Raw genomic sequence first — 9988 nt, forward strand, 5'->3', positions numbered from 1 at the left:
CGAGAGAATGGAGGAGAAGGGATTGCAGCATGGCCACCTCCTTTGGGGGGTGATTTCTCACTTTCTATGTCTATCTTTCTAGCAAGCACACGTGTCCTGTAGCAAAAAACTCTCCAAAAAATAAAAAATGTTTATCCCACAGTACTTATAAATTTGGGGGCAAATTTTGAGATCATCTGAGCTATTCAACTCCTATGACTGGATTGACATCCCCAAAAGACTTTTCCACCAATTATTATTCCCAGTATACATTTTATTCATTGTGGCCAGCAGGTGGCATAATGGTTGGGGCACTGGACTACCACATGACTGACCATGTTTCAAGTCCTGGACCCAGTGTCTAGAAACTCGTGCCAAGTTTGTGCATGCATTCCCAGAGTTCTGAGAAGAGAATGGAAAAGGGACTGTGGCATGGCCTTCCCCCATGGAGGGTGATTGAACACTTTGTCTCACCAGTAAGTGCACGTGCTCTGTTGCAAAAATCTCTCCCCGACCAAGGGGGAAAAAGTTTTATTCATTAAGATTTTTAAGGTTTAATTATTTTTTAATTTGCTATAGAGCATGTGTGCTCACCAGAGAGAAACAGAAGGAAAGTGAGAAAGCAAGTCACCAGGTTCAGGACTTGAACCATGGCCAGCCATGTGGAAATCTAGTGCCTTATCCACCGTACTACCTGTTGGCCCTTCATGTAAATATTTTTTAAAACATACGGTCTATTAGGGTGTAGGAGAGGGCCCCATAGAACAATTAGCAAAGTTCAAGCATAGCATTGAAAAGCCTGCTTTTCACATTGGAAAAAGAATCCAGTAACTGATTAAGAGATTTGTTTAATCTCAGTAGAACAGAAGGTTCATTTCCTTTGAGTGTATCATTATAGTGACTATTACATCCCAAGAATATCTGTAGCCTTTTCTTCCAGCACACTTTACATTGTCTAAAAAGATTATTAATGTAGTATGTCTATTATCCTTCAAATTATTAATGTAGTATGTCTTATATTATCTTTTAAATTGGCTTCATTAGCATTAGCTTGGAAAAGGTGAGCTACAGAATTATGGTAATAATCATCCCTAGACTTGTGGACACTATTACTGTAGTAAGAAAATGATGGCAGAGCCAGTTGGTGGCATGTGGTTAAGGTGGTTGGATCCCATACGGCCTGTTTCGAGTCTTGACCTGGCAGCTTGAGAAACATGCTAGGCACATGTGGCATACCTGAAAAATCCCAAGAGAAGAATGGAGAAGAAAAGTTTGCAGCATGCCAATCTCCCCTGGTAAATGTTTTCTCATTTTCTTTGGTGAGCTCATATGCCCTATAGCTAATTTTTCACAAAAAATGATTAATAAAATCAGAAATGTACAACCTTAAAATAGTAAAAGAGAAAAATGCTACAGAATTTATCAAATAGATATAGCAACAAAAATGTAAATGATCTCTGTGCTAGCTCCACCCTTTGGCAATTCCTCCCCCTCCCTTTCTCTCAGTCTCTCTCGGGTGACCACACTTGCCCTTTGGCAAATTAAAGAGAGAAAGCAAGGTTCTCATGTACACTCCCTTGCCCCTTCTATGTGTGAGAATAAAGTGAAAAACAGACATCTATGATCCAGTGAGTGAGCCCTCAACAGAAATCAAATCTGCCATTACCCTGATCTTGGACTTCGCAGCCTCCAGAACTATAATAAATGTTAGTCTGTGATAGTCCGTATAATAACCTACATGGACAGACACCATCAAAATCTAATGACTGAATGAGCCACACACACACACACTCAGAGATGGAAAGTGAGAAGGCATAAGAGAACAGGCAACTCTGAAATGGGACTCCAACCTCTTTATAAAGCGATAGCAGACACCCTTCAGCAGACCTTAATCCGGTGCCACAGCAGCATTTACACACTGAAGTCAGCCAAAGGTCCTGGGTGAAAGCTGAATCTCTAAGCCTGTGATTACCAATGTTCAGCACAAGAACTGCCTTTTAAAATGAGGAAGGACCCAAGTGAAGACCTTTCTGACAAATCTCTAAAGTGGGTTCCAAGCCCTCCAACCATCTGCTTTCAATAGGAAAATGACACTCTGACTGTTACTGTGTGGAATATATTGTGCTAGCCTACCATGTATGACCCAGATGTGCTTAGTCAGCCATCAGCAAATCTGCCTCCTCCACAGCCCATTACTCCTCCCTTCTCTAATATAGAGGAGGTACATGACCTTTATAGACAAGATGCTAATACCAAAGCAAGCAAAAACAGGATGTTTTCACCCCTGTATACTGGAGTCTTCACAAGCCTTCTTTCCTCCTGAGTATCCTAAAAGGTTTGAGTGTTTTCTTTTCATAAAGATCAATTAAAGAGAGAGAGAGAGAGAGAGAGAGAGAGAAAAAAAGTCATCTTATGTAAGTCCTTAAAAAAAAAAAATCAGCAAACACTGAGCACCTAATTTTTGCCAGGCATTTTAGGAAGAATCTTTAAAATAGCATAAATCTAAAAATCAGATGGTACTTCCAACTAAAGCCCTCCAGGATTTTGTTGTTTCAGAACTGGAAGTACTACAGAATGTTAGTAACAGATGGTCTCAAAAGGATATCTGAAACAGGGTGCCCCAAGAATGAGAATGTGATTGCTCTGACAGTCTATTGCCTAAAACATCACAGTAAACTCCAGACTGGTGCCTTGGCTTCCTATCCAGTTTTCTCCTCTCAAATCCATTCTTCTCATGCTATTAGAGCCATCTTTCTAAAAAGTTTAAAAAAAGAAAAGAAAGAAATTCAATCACAGCATTTCCTCTTTTCTTTTCTCAATAATCCTATATAACATCCAAATTTCATTTCATGGCATCCAAAGCCTTCTCGTCTGTCTCTGACCCCTCTTTCCAATCTCATCCCCTCTTCTGCACAGGCTAAAATCTCTCTCCCAAGCTACAAACTTGATGTCTGAGGAATGCCATTAATTTTGCTATAACTTCATATTGTCTGTGGCAGCTGGGACAATAATATGGTAGCTCTTTCCCAAAAATAGTCTTGTCAAAACCCCAAAGGAACTAATGCTTGGACTCTGATCCAAACTATAGTCCTTAAATTAAGAAGCATCCTCATTGTTACGAGCAGTGGGATTTTTAGAAAAGCTACTTAGAATGTTTTTTGTGCTGCAGTGAGGGATATTCAAGCCAGGATTTTAATAAACATCATAAAATCTGCTCAGAATAAGCAGTGACCAGAACCTCTAACCTACTACTATTCTGGGTTATAATAATACAACGGCTTAAAATGGACCCTGGGGTCTTGTGCTGCTATTGTTCTCTGAATGGTCCCCTCATTTGCTGGGATCATAAATAAACTTGCAAAATAGACAGTTTGCCTTGGGTTCAGAAAAGGGAAGAGAATACCACTTTTCTTTCTAGTGTGCCCATCACCAGGCCCAAACCCCTCTTGCTATTCTGTGCCAGACCTCCCACGGTGCACCACGGACTATCTCCCCTTCTCTATCCACCCTCCTCTCTACCCAATGTGACTCACTTTCCGTGCCATACTCCAAACTGGAAATGGATTGACCTACAGTCTCAAATGTTCCCTGTAATAGGATCATACATCCACATCACTGCCATGTCACTTTTTGGTGCCCTCCCATGTCAGTGACATATACCTTTATATCAATTTCATATTGGCCTTGCCTTGGCTGACGAATATTATTGGATGTGGCATGTGCAGATCTTAAGTGTGCTTTTTCAGTTTGGCTTGTGCTTTTCTGTTCCGGTGATTTGCCATGGGGGGAAAAAATGACACCTCTAGGTAGCTGCTGGCCCAAGGAGAATGAGAAAATGGGGACATAATGTATCTCATCTCAGTCAAATCCAGCAGAGCCTACCCACAGTGCTGCATGACCAAAAATAGGCAAATGTTGTCTTTGTAAGACAGTTTTTGAGATGGTTTATTACACAGAATTATTGTGCAATAACTAAATGATATATGATCTAATAATTTAAATTTTCACCAAGGCAACAATATTACCCTCTATGTGCCAATTTTTAATCTGTGAAATGGAAATAACCACCTAACTGAAATGATTATACCAAGAAATAAGCAACAACTATAAAGCCCTTAGGTAAGGGTAACCCAGAAAAATACAGTATAGTGGGAATCAGCAAGTAGCTTGGTAGTTAAGGACACTGGACTCCCACATGGCTCACCATGGTTCAAGTCCCAGATCTGGCGACTTGCTTTCTCAACTTCCCTCCCTTCCCACCCCCACGGCCCATCTCTGGTCAAATTAAGATAAATAAAGTTAAATAGAATAATTCCTTAAAAAGAATACAGTGATCTTGGGGTTCTGGTTATTATTTTGTTTTTAAAGATTATATTTTTGGCAGCTGTTTTAGGTTTACAGCAAAATTGAGAAGAAGGTACAGACATACCCAGAGTACCCCTTGAACCCACTCAGGCATAGCCTCCCTCATAATCAACATCCCCCACCAGAGTGGTACACTTGTTACAATTGATAAACTTACCTTGACACATTATTACCACTCAGATTCTCTCTTGGCTTTGTGTCATCTATGAGTTTGGATAAATATACTGTAACAACATGCATCTGTCATTGTAACATCATACAGAGTTATTTTCACTTCCCCCCCCAAAAAGAAAATCCCCTGTGCTGATTGCCGGCAGGTGGTTAATGGTGCTGGACTCCCACATGGCCAACTGCAGTTCAAGTCCCAAAATTAGTGGTTTGCTTTCTCACTTTTCTTCTCTCTTGTTCTATCCCTCTCTGGTCAAATTAAAATAAGTCATTAAATAAGGTAAATAAAGTATCAAAAAAAAAAAAAAAAGAAAAAAAACTTATTCATCCCTCTCTTCTCCCAACCCAGTAACCACTGATCCTCTTACCATCTCCAGCTTCATCTTTTCCATGTCATATTTGAGATCATACAGTGTATAACTTTTTGAGACTGACTTCCTTGACTCAGTAATACACATTTAAGATTCGTCTACCTTCTTTCATAGCTAAACACTCTTTTCTTTATAGCACTGAGTAATATTCCATTGTCTGAATATAACTCAGTTTATTTATTCATTCACCTACTGAAAGATATCTTGCTTGCTTCCAGAATTACTTGTTAGGAAATAACAAATAAAGCTGCTATAAATATTCAAGTGCAGGTTTTTGTATGGACATAAGTTTTTGTTTCATTTTGTTTTGGTTTGGTTTGAGGGTTTTGCCTTAGGGCATGTGAACTTGGAGAGAGACTGTAAGAGGGAAAGTGAGAAATCACTCCCCAAGGGGGATGGCCATGCCACAGACCCTTCTCCTCCATTCTCCCAGGATCTTGGGCACACACACACACACACATGCGCCCAGCATGATTTTCAAGCCACCAGGTCCAGGATTCAAACCCTGGTCGGCCATGTGGGAGTTCAGCCACATAATTGCTACACCATCTGCCAGCCCCGGAATTTTGAAATTCTTAATTATTTTATCTTTAAGTATATGTTTTCTAAGTGGATTTCAATGGGACAATGGAACCACAGTCTGCCATGTGCCAGTCCAACACCTTAACTACCATGATGCCTGCTGGTCACCTCAGTAATAGCTTTTAAGGCCTTCTCTTGCCCTTCCATTTGCAAAATCTGAGACAGCAAGTATATGGACTCATAATAAAGGGGACAGCCCTTTCCCCTGGCTGGCAGCGCAGAGGCTGCAGGATGCCTGGACTTACTGTAAAAGATGTGAACCAGCAGGAGTTTGTCAGAGCTCTGGCAGTCTTCCTCAAAAAGTCCGGAAAGCTGAAAGCCCCTGAATGGGTGGACACTGTCAAGCTGGCCAAGCATAAAGAACTTGCTCCCTAAATGAGAGCTGGTTCTACACAGGAGCAGCTTCCACAGCACAGCACCCGTACCTCCGGGGTGGCGCTGGGGTTGGCTCCGTGACCAAGATCTATGGGGGAGGGGGAGTGGCAGAGAAATGGTGTCATGCCCCGCCACTTCAGCCGAGACTCCAAGAGTGTGGCCCGCTGGGTTTTTCAAGTTCTGGAGGGGGTAAAAATGGTAGAAAAGGGCCAAGATGGGAGCTGCAAACTTACACCTCAGGGACAGAGATTTGGGCAGAATCGCCGGACAGGTGGCAGCTGCCAACAAGAAGCATTAGGATAGATGATGCTGGGTTAATAAATTCCCTCATTTGTAAAATAAAATAATAAAGGGGACATAGTTCTTTTGCTACTTGTAAATGGTCAGTGAGAAACGTATCTTTTCATCATCACATCTGCAGGGGGAAATCGTGTTTCTAAAACCAGAAACTACAATTAGGATAAAGATTTTCTACTTCATCTTCTGAAACAGAAATAGAGATGTTACTATCCATGCCTACATATAGACAGACAGACAAATAGATAGCTATAGATATAGTGTTTTGTTTCTATATATTATACACACACACACACACACATATACTTATTCACTTCTCCCTAGAATTATGGATTTGCTGTCATAGCTAGAAATGTGAAATATTTGTGTCAAAAATTTTATCACAGCAACTCTTCCTTTGAGGTTTTCAGAGAATTGAATATACTCTATAGAAATTTTCAGACATAGAACACAAATACTGCTGTCAAGAAAATTTCCTCTAAGAATGATGAAGCAAAGATGTTTCTGTCAGAAAAACAATGAATTTTTCAATGATAATAATTTCTTTAATGCATTCCTGAGAGTGTAGGAATAATGCTACATAAATATTCTATATGAGCAACTTTGAGAAGACATGCATAAATATAAACTATATTTATAGGTTTAAAAATTGTACTACACAAAGTCCTGAAAATATTTTTTTGACTTTTTAAGTTCATGGAGCCTCACTGCTAGCCTCAAAAAGAATAAAATGAGAAATGGAGGATGCAAATTTACATATAACCAGGAATTGTAGACCAAAGCTAAAGGTACTGTATCATCACAAAACATTTTTAAATAAGAGAGAAATTACGATCCTCCCAATATCAAAAACTTGTTCATCTGGTGGTCTCAAAAACTTAAGAGCCAGAAAAATATTCCCACAGGCAAAAATAAAAGACTAGTTTTATATAAGAAGAAATTAAAAGCAACTGATATTTTTCTTGCTTCTTTCTATGATAGCACATGTGCCTGCACAAGAGATAAAGAAAGCACCCTTAAGAGTTTCTTCTGTGATCTTCCTTATCCAGCCTGCAGCTCCTCAGGATCTCGGGTGCCTGAACATGTGACTGGCGTGTTTCTCAGGCAGACTCAAGATCCGAACCACAGTTGCCATCTGACTTCTAGCCCTGCAGGGTTCTTGTGTAACTGCAGTGCCACAGTGCATGGGCCAGCAAATTATATTCTTATTTAGAAGATGGAGCCAGAAAACTGGTCATTACAAATTTAAAAGTGTAAACTACATATGGTATAATAACTGTGGGGGACTGATTGTGATAGCCAGCTTTTCACCGCCTCCTGGTACTCTTCATATCCATGCCTTTGGTCTTCTCCCACAGTGAATCATCACTAAACTATGCGGTAAACAGAACACCACAGAAGACAGACATGGTCTCTCTGCTTTGTTCTGTATTGTATCACTGGCTATGGAAGGGGATGTCAGTCTCCATGTCTTCTTTAAATGCCCAACTGAGGAAGAAGGAAGGCCTACTACCATTGGCCAAAACAGCTTGCCAGTCACAAGAGCTAATGACTTTGGAAGCAAATCCCTCGACCCCACCAAGCCTTTAGATGGCCGCAGTACTGACTCACATCTTGATTACCACCCCACGAAAGACCTCAAGCTAGAATAACTCAGCTAAACTGCTTCTAAATTTCTGACCCACAGAAATTGTAAGATAATGTTTATTTTTTTCAGCTGACAAAGTTCTGGAGTGATTTGTTAGTAATAGATATCTTAACCTGATAAGAAGATGCCCTCACATAAGATGTCCTCACACCTTACTAAGATCAAAGGCAATGTATACTTTTCTATACATGTTAATAAACTCAATTTTACCAGGTCACCAGTGATGAGTCTCTAAGCGGTCAGTCTTACCAGCTAGATACCAAACTCACAACCACATTACTCTTAACCCCAAATGCCAATTAACCAACCATGGGAAGTAGACTGGCCATCACTCGGAACATTAAGGCGCATCAAGTGACTGAGCTAAAATTCACTGGGCATTTTATGAGGATAACATCTGAAGAAGCATCATTGAATATTCTTACAGAATACGCTCAACGAAACTATTTGAGCTGAATTTAAAATCTTTTCCCCTTTCTAGGAATATTTAAGCCTAAAGAACTAGTTGCTAAAACACGATCACCCTCTTCCTAGAGAGACTGATAAATTCTTAGCTGCCCAGCTCCCCTGCTACAATATTCACGGTGTCAAAAAAGTTTGTCTTTTCGATTTTACCTCAAGCCAGATGTCACAGTTAGTTTGCAACTTACTTTATAATTTTTTTCCTCATCAGATTTTAGAACAAATTCTTATATCCCACTCCTTTGCCAAATCCTATGGTAAAAGTCCCACAGATCATTGATTTCATATGTATACTGATCTTCAATACTGGCATTCTCTGCTGACACAAAATTCTAAGATGACAAACTCTCAGGATATTTCAAATATCTCCCCCTTTTGCAGACTCTCTGGTAATTATGGACTTGTTCATCAAATGTTAACATTATCTAGAGATCATCCTTTTGAGAGAGAGAGAGAGAAGAAAGTGATGCTCTCTGTAGCTAATGACTTACGTTTGAAACAGTTGCCCCTAAATTAGTAAAGCCTTCTTACATAGTATAGTAGTTTCAAAGGGCCTCTCAATTGATAATAAAATTATAATAGTTATTAAGGAACTCTAAACACTAGAGTTAATCTCTAAGTTTTCAGGGAGAGCACTGGTAGAGTCTCCCTAAAACAGTTCACCTTAATCGGAAAGTGTGCTGATCTGCACCAATTATAGCAACATACTTCTGTGTTAAACCCACCTGTAAGCAAACCCCCCACTTTTCAATCCCTCTAAATACTTTTCACCATAAACATGTAAAACCAGACTCAGGTTATCCCAATCAGCAAAATTTTTACGACTTTACTTTTCAGTTCCTCCTTCTTGCCCCTCCCCTACCCCCAACAACCCCATCAGATTCTTTTCTCAGCTGCTCTTTCCTCCAGAGAGCTAATTCATTTAATGGCTAATAATCCATTTAATGTGTTATCCTTCCCAGTGGGTTTGCATGTTTACCAGGTAAAATGCCTCACTAGACATATTTCAGGCTTCAGGGGCCTCTGATAAGGTCATGATGCTAAACTTCAGTATGTATACAAATCATTAAGAGGTTGTTTAAAAATGCTATTTCCTGTCTTACCGATTTTTAATTCATAAATCTAAGGCAAGACCCCCAAAACTGTATTTATAACAACTTTTCATCCCCAATCCAGTCCATCTTCTATGTTGCCTATAGAAACAGTCCAAAAACTCTTTGGAGAGGTGTTACAAAGGAAGATAATTTGGGACCAAAGAAGTCTAGGTTAAAAGAAACTACTGGCAAATACAGTGCCCTCCTTTTATCATCAACCTCTTTCTTACAGTATACTTCCAATTATAGTTATTTCATTTCCTAACAAGTTGCAATAACCTTGCTTCTCACCCTTCCAATCCAGATCCACAAGAGTCATCCTCTCAACAGGCATATAAATTGCACCTTGATTCATATGGCCTTCACTTTGAAGTCAGACTTCTTCGTTCTCAAATCCCAAGAGTTATTCTAGTGAAGTAATTGATCCATATAACACAATTTTTGGCTTAAAGCTCTTTCCTATTCTGTCCTTTCAGCATTCCCTGCCCAGCAAAATTTCCAAGATTGATAAACTATCCATATCTGATGACTACAGGTCTGTTCACTGACCCATTATGCTGACCAAGACCTGGATGCAGCTCCTGTTTTTCCAGGTGTAGTTCATGGACAACATGCATCTAAAATCTGAAAAGATTAAACCAGGGCGG

At 39.8% G+C, this 9988-nt stretch overlaps 2 pseudogenes; one reads left to right on the forward strand and one right to left on the reverse strand.

Moving 5' to 3' along the window:
• Positions 1-4904, reverse strand: part of LOC102501606 (intraflagellar transport protein 52 homolog) — a 47291-nt pseudogene extending 42387 nt beyond the window's left edge.
• A 792-nt stretch (positions 4905-5696) lies between these two features.
• LOC114010055 (40S ribosomal protein S19 pseudogene) lies at positions 5697-6154 on the forward strand (annotated as a pseudogene).
• Positions 6155-9988: the final 3834 nt, after the last annotated feature.

Source organism: Tupaia chinensis, unplaced genomic scaffold (assembly GCF_000334495.1).
Source record: "Tupaia chinensis unplaced genomic scaffold, TupChi_1.0 Scaffold000691_1, whole genome shotgun sequence".
Lineage (NCBI taxonomy): Eukaryota > Metazoa > Chordata > Mammalia > Scandentia > Tupaiidae > Tupaia > Tupaia belangeri.